This window comes from Bos taurus, chromosome 29 (assembly GCF_002263795.3).
Source record: "Bos taurus isolate L1 Dominette 01449 registration number 42190680 breed Hereford chromosome 29, ARS-UCD2.0, whole genome shotgun sequence".
Classification (NCBI taxonomy): Eukaryota; Metazoa; Chordata; class Mammalia; order Artiodactyla; family Bovidae; genus Bos; species Bos taurus.
Genome location: NC_037356.1, coordinates 5,491,469 through 5,498,725, shown reverse-complemented (window position 1 = coordinate 5,498,725; position 7,257 = coordinate 5,491,469). Strand labels below are relative to the sequence as shown.

Sequence of the window (7,257 nt, the reverse complement as noted above, 5' to 3'; positions counted from 1 at the left end):
TACTTTTATTAACTCCCTTCATTTTCTCTTATTCTTTGTCCCTTGAGTGCGTAGCCAGTCTTTTAGTTTGTTCCTTTATATGTAAAACACTCTCTGGTGAAATTGTTTGGAAGGCAGAGTGAATGCGGTCTGAAGATACTTAACTCTGCAAAGGAACCTTCATAATGTTCACCATGAATGTCAGTTCAGACTAGGCCAGTTTTCATTTACATTCTTACGGGTAAATAAAATGATAGAAGAGACATATCCCAAGTGATATGTTCTTCTCTCATGTGTCACATAGGAGAGTAACTTTCTTTTTCTTTCTTCACAGAATCATCACACTCACCTGCTGAATCTTGAGAGTGCAGATGCTGGAGATTCTGCTGAGATGGCTGAACTTCCAGGACCATATAACTGTCCCAAAGACCTAGAAATGGTGCTGCCTAAAAGTCAAGATGACTGGTCCAAAGAAGACATTGTGCAGTTACTGGAATATATGGAGAAAAGCATTCCATCCAATGAAAGACACACATTCAAAATGACCCAGTCAATGATGGACTGAGAAAAAGTAGCTTTTAAAGATTTTTCTGGGGAAAAATGCAAACTCAGATGGTTAGAGATTTTGTATAAATTGAGAAAGTTCCACACTTTGAAAGAATTAATCCTGGGAGCTAAGGAAAATGTTAACAATCCTTCTAAAAGCAGAAACCACAAGAAACATCCTAATTTACCCAAGAAGCCCCTGACAGCTTACCTTCTCTTTTTTAAAGAGATGAGACCTCAGTACCTCCAAAAACACCCCAAGATGAACAACCAGGAGCTGACCAAGGTTCTGTCTGAGGAATACAAGAAGCTACCCGAAAAGCTCAAGCTGAAATACAGTCAAGATTTCCAGAAAGAGAAACAGGAGTTTCAGGAGAAAATGGCTCTGTTCAGAGAACAGCACCCTGAACTAGTCCAGAACTCCAAGAAACCTGATGTCCCCAAAGGAAGTCAAAGCAAAGTGCCAAAGAAGTTTCAGGAAAATGTGCAAAAAGTGAAGCCTCCCCCAGAAAACCATTTACCCATGAAATGGAAATTCCAAGGAGAACCCAAGAAGCCCCCAATGAATGGCTATCACAAGTTCCACCAGGATCTCTGGTCGAGCAGGGAGCTGAAAGTGGTGCCCCCGAGGGAGCGCATGGTAGAGATCAGTATACGCTGGCAGTGGGTCCCCCAGGACCAGAAGGAGCTTTATAAGAAGCAGGCAGAGGAACTGCAGACACAGTACAAGGTGGACCTTGATCTCTGGCTCAGGACTCTGTCTCCTGAAGAATATGCTGCTTACAGAGAGGCGACCTGTGCTAAGCGTAAGAACATGAGCGTGATGGGGGGCCCAAATCCCAAGATTAGAAGGATGGGTCTGCAGTCCCCATCATCAGGGAATCTGCAAGGAAGGCTTAGAGAGGACCCGGGGCTTCAGGTGGCAGAGTTAGCATCATCGGACATGACTGGAGAACTTTCTCCTACCTCAGGGAGATCAGAGGAAAATGAGGAAGAGGAGGAAGGCAGCCGCTCCTCAGCGCCCAGCATTGAGGATGAAGATGGATATTCTGAGCCAGAGGACCGCAGCTCCAGCTCATCATCCTCCGGAAACTCCTCTGCGTCGGATTCCAACTGAGTTTAGTTCACAACCTGAAGGGACAAAGAACTTCCCAGCAAAAGTCCATGGGCCTTTCTCTCTATTGCCTCTTCGTTGTCTTCCTTCTTTCTCTCCCTCTTCATACAAAGTCGGACCTATTGGAAAGAAGGCATCTTGTGCTGTAATTTCTGCCCTCTCCATCTACCCCACGTTCATCTCAAGAGAAAGTCAATGCAATGACCCCTCGTGGAATAAATCCTGAGCTGACTGGGCTCCAGGGCACCCTGGACTAGACTGAGCTCCCTGAACTGGGAAGGTTTGCTCTCCTCACCCTCTGCGGGCCAGACGTGTGAGGGGCTCCAGGGGTCTGTGAGCCCCTTCTCTGTGACCTTGTCCTTCAGGACTCAGGCAGTGAGCTGGGGAGGGAAGATCTGATTGACTGGAAGTAGGAGACTTGCCTTTAAGACAATTGTCTCTATCCCTTCTCTCTGAAGTGAGGACCTGGCCTTTCCTTATCTTGGAAGCAAGGATGGGCATGTGGGCAGCAGCATTTCTCTCTCTATATTTATCCTTTGAGTTATCTGTGAGATTTTTCTTACTGATTTCAAAAATTATAAATTAAAATTTAAAACTGCTCCATTTGAGTTAGCTTTTCCTTAAAACTCAATGGCACTAATTTTCCAGGCTGCATCTAAATTTCTTCTGGTTTCTGCCCCAACCCATTCCTCATGCTGAAGATTGTAAGGAATCATGTTCTTACCATAGACTTGGGTTTTTTTGCATTATGTTATGTGATTGTATTAAACAGGTGTTTTGTATAAGCATTTTAGTCCATAGGTTACTAAACTGGGAATTTTTATGTAGCAGAATGACATTACTTTTAATATTTTGGTTTATTCATATATTTGAAAATGAGTGTAAACCATCATCATCTCATTAAACTTTTCTAAATATTCTTGGCTGAAAATGAAAAATATTCATTTTTGGCTCTCATGCACTGTTAGTATCACAGAAGTAGTTGTGTTCTTATATATGAAAAGGGATGAGTTTTGAGAGTTCATCTTACTCCTTGATGTCTTAGGGAAATATTTGATTCTTTATAAATGTACAGACAGGGAACCTACTGTACAGCACATGGAGCTCTGCCCAGTGTCATGTGGCCGCACGGATGGAAGGGAGGTTTGAGGAGAATGGACACACGTTTTTGTGGGGCTGAGTCCCTTTACTGCGCACCTGAAACTATCACAGTATTTCTTTCTTTTTTTTTTTTTTTAAGTAACAGCCAAATAATTTATTAAAATTAACCATTCAAATTATAACAGCCCAAATGATGCCCAAATATTACAAGAGCATTTTTAAAAGGTAACAATCATGACTAATATACCTGAAATTTTTTCTCAAGTCCGTAAGATTAATCCTTTTTGTTCCTTTAATTTTTTAAATTTTATTTTATTTTTAACTTTACAATATTGTTTTGGTTTTGCTATATATCAACATGAATCTGCCACAGATATACACGTGTTCCCCATCCTGAACCCTCCTCCTTCCTCCCTCCCTGTACCATCCCTCTGGGTCATCCCAGTGCACCAGCCCAAAGCATCCAGTATCGTGCATCGGACCTGGACTGGCGACTCGTTTCATATTTATATGATTACTTGTTTTTTGTTTTTGGCTGCACTAGGTCTTCATTGGTGACAAAGGGCTTTCTCTAGCCCAGGAAGTGGGGCTCCTCTTCCTTGCAGTGTGTGGGCTTCTCATTGGGGTGGCTTCTCTTGTTGCAGACACGGGCTCCAGCTCTTTGGCTCCACAGCTGTGGCACATGGGCTCAGTTGCATTACGGCCTGTGGGATCTTCCCAGACCCGGGAGCGAACCCATGTCCCCTACACTGGCAGGGGTATTCTTAACCACTAGATCACCAGAAAAGGCTTACCACATTGCTATTCAGCTATATGCCAATACAAAATTAAAAGTTTTAAAAACAGATGCAGAAAAATACAAATACTAGATCAATATAAGTTCAAAGTCTGAATTTTCTAATAGAAGCAGATGGCATTTGTTAAAATTATAAATCTGTATGTGTTGCCTCATCTACCCAGTCATGAACTGGGAATAAAACTGCAATCATAAAAGATCTAATTTAAGATTAGATTTAGTGCTTCTAAAATGACTGACCCACAGTTCATTCACACCCACAAAATGTTAAGTGGATTTCTATCCTCCTGGTAAATCTAAACATATCTTTTGACTGAAAAACTCACAGAAAAGAGAGGGAGGCGCTGCTCACTGATGGTCAGACAGCTTCTCCCTTTCCCCTAGAAACGAAATTGAAGCCAGGAGTCTAGCAACTCAGCCGCAGAGATATTTCTGCATTTTTGCCAGCACGACCCAGTGCTCTACTTCATTAGACCTTCCTTCTCAGAACCTGCCCAGCCTGCACTTCTGATCCTTACCCTGTGGAAGGACAGGTGTGGGGCAGCAGCAGGAGGAAAGCAGGAGTCAGGGACTCAGCTCTCAGGATTCTCGGTCTCCCCTCTCCTTGTCTGCAGCTTGTCTTTCAATGAAGGGCAGGAGTTCTTGAACTTTCAGTCCTGAAACCCTTCCTAGTTATTCTGTCCCCTCTATCCAGGAGTGGAGCCCACTGGTTCCCCTGGAGGTGCCGGCCCTGGAGGTGAGGGGCACAGACTCTGAGTGTAAAGAGCATCTCTGGGACCCCTGCAGCCCCCCTCCCCTGCCCCCTCCTGCACATCCTCCGGCGGGGGACTCTGGGCTGAGCAGAGCTTCACCCCTGCTTTCCCAGATGTGCCAGGTACACGAGCCGGTCTGGGGCTTCAGGGTAAAGCTCCCTCTCTGGACAAAACCACATTGGACTGTCAGAGTTTCAGTGCCTACAGAGGCAGGGACAAGAACACAGAACTGAGTGTTGCCATCTCAAAGGTCTGCAAGGTCCCTTCCTACCCTGAAGGAAGGTCCCAGCGGGCAGCCACCCCTTGAGTCCAGGGCCGAGTCTACTGGGGCCCAGCACCACTGTGGGCAGATTGGCCTTGGGCAGGTACGAGATCACCTCCCTCCTGGGTCCAAGTCCCTTTAGAAGCTGCCAGGATTCCTTGGTATCACAGGGCTTTCTGCACCCTGGGAAATTTTGTGAGCTCCTGGAGAACCACAATTTTTAAGGCCTAAACTTCCTCCGTTGAAATGCAAGGAGATCAAACCAGTCTATCCTAAAGGAAATCAGTCCTGAATATTCACTGGAAAGACTCATGGTGAAGCTGAAGTTCCAGTACTTTGGCCACTTGATTCGAACAGACAACTTATTGGAAAAGTCCCTAGTGCTGGGAAAGATTGAAGGCAGAAGGAGAAGGGGGCGACAGAGGACGAGAAGGTGGATGACATCACCAACCAACAAATTTAACTTCCAAGAATGTTTAGGGGAAATTTTTTTAACTGTAAGGTACCCTATCATAATTTCTATTTGCATATAACTTGTAATTGAAATGTCCTGAAGTAATTTATAGTTCTCTGTGACTCTGGGGCTTCCCTGGTGGTTCAGAGGTAAAGAATCTGCCTGCAGTGCAGGAGTCACAGGAGACACATGTTTGATTACTGGGTCTGGGAGATCCCCTGCAGGAGGGCAAAGCAACCCACTGCAGCATTCTCACATGGAGATTCCCATGGATAGAGGAGCCTGCTGGGCTACAGTCCATGGGATGGCAAAGACTGAGTGGCAAATGACTGAAGGGACTGAGCATGCACAAGACTCATGCACGTGAGCAATTGACATATCTAAGAATAATTCCAGTTCTTAAGGAAACTTTCTTTCAGAGTCGTCTCTCATTATACAAAAAAATGTATAATAGGCTTGAATCCCATTATCATTTCACCAACTTTCAGGTAGATTTGTCCATATTATCTTGGTAGAAATATGATTTTAAATATTTAAATTGAAGATTGGTAAAGAGGTTAAGATTGACAATACAGAATCATTGTTTAAAGACCCCAGTGTGTGGTTACACCAATGGACCAAACTCATCTTGAAAGTGGTTGAGCCAGCCCATTGTCTAGTGATGGCTTCTGGACTGAGTTTTGGGTTCATAAGTTGGCACATGGACAGCAGCACTTACTCATCCCTGCAAAGAGATTCCTTTAAGAGTTTCTCTTTTGTATCAATGTATTTACAAATGATAGACAGTCACTTGAGAAGTTTCCATCAAAATCTTTATCTCATATTACATTATAACTGCACAAACATCAGATAAATTTGCACAATTCTTAGAGAATCTTTCTAATTTTTCTCTTGACTGACTCCACTGTCCTGACTCTCAGAGGTACTTACCTCTCTCACCTACCCCTGAAATAGAGCAGAACCCTATGCTCCTTCCTCCCTCCACCTGCAACGTCCTTAGCCTGTCTTTTGCCTGTAGAAAAAGTTTAGTCAAAGGATAAATGTAATGTAAGAAGTGAGAAAACCCAGATACAAAGGAAAAACAGTCAAACAAGATAAAATAATAATAATTTAGTCATTAAGCAAAGTCAAGAACCTTTAATTCCTCTCCAAAGACTATGCATAATATTCTGAGCCATATGCTTTGACCTGTTTTGTAGAATCTAGAAGCCCCGCCTGACAGAAGTTAACTGCATGACAACCAGACTGTCCATGCCGTAACTGACACAATTCCAAGAACTGGCCTCAGAGAAACTGGAAAAATATAAATGACTCTAGACTTTAAAATTAACTGTACTTAAAACAATCAAATGATGCTAGTCAGACAACCTCATGACCAATTTCAAGATGACTGTTGGAGCTGACTGTGCTATTTCTGCGTGGAGCCCTTTCCTTTCTCCTACACACCCTAAACTCCCCATTTAAAAATCCTCACCCTCAAATTATCAGTGGGGAGTAGAAATTTGGACATGTGGACCCTCTCTGACAATTGCTGGTCTCCAAAGTAAAGCAGACTTACCTTTAGACCAACCTCATCTTTGGAGTAGACTTTCAAGCAGTGGGCAGCCAGACCTGCCTTTCAGTTGATGCTACCTGGAGGAAATGAGCCTGGACACCAGAAGAAATCTGTGATTTGAATCTTAGAAACATAGGCAGCAGTTTACCCCTTGACTCCTTCAAGACATACACCTGCATCTCGGACTAACTTCCAATAAATGGACACAGAATCGTATTCACTAGAATGAACATTGGGGTGCGTGTATCTTTTCAGGTTAGTCTTTTTGTCTTCTTCCATAAATCCTCAGAAATGGATTTGCTGGATAGTGTGGTATTTATGACTCTTATTAGATCACATGGTAGTAATGTACTATTATTTTGAAACTGAAGATTAGATTAACTAAAAGAATTTTAAATACAATTTTCTTTTTCTTGTTGGCTTAAAGCTCAACCTTCAGAAAACTAAGATCATGTTATCCGTGGTCCCATTACTTCATGGCAGAAAGATGGGGAAACAGTGGAAACAGTGGTTGACTTTATTTTTCTGGGCTCCAAAATCACTTCAGATGGCAATTGCAGCAATGAAATTAAAAGACGCTTACTTCTTGGAAGGAAAGTTATGACCAACCTAGACAGCATATTAAAAAGCAGAGACATTACTTTGCCAACAAAGATCTGTCTAGTCAAGGCTATGTTTTTCCAGTGGTCATGTATGGA

The 7,257-nt window shown here is 43.1% G+C and overlaps 1 pseudogene; it reads left to right on the top strand.

The window, feature by feature from the left end:
• Positions 1-385: 385 nt before the first annotated feature.
• LOC100337032 (upstream-binding factor 1-like protein 1) lies at positions 386-1,642 on the top strand (annotated as a pseudogene).
• The last annotated feature ends 5,615 nt before the right edge of the window (positions 1,643-7,257 follow it).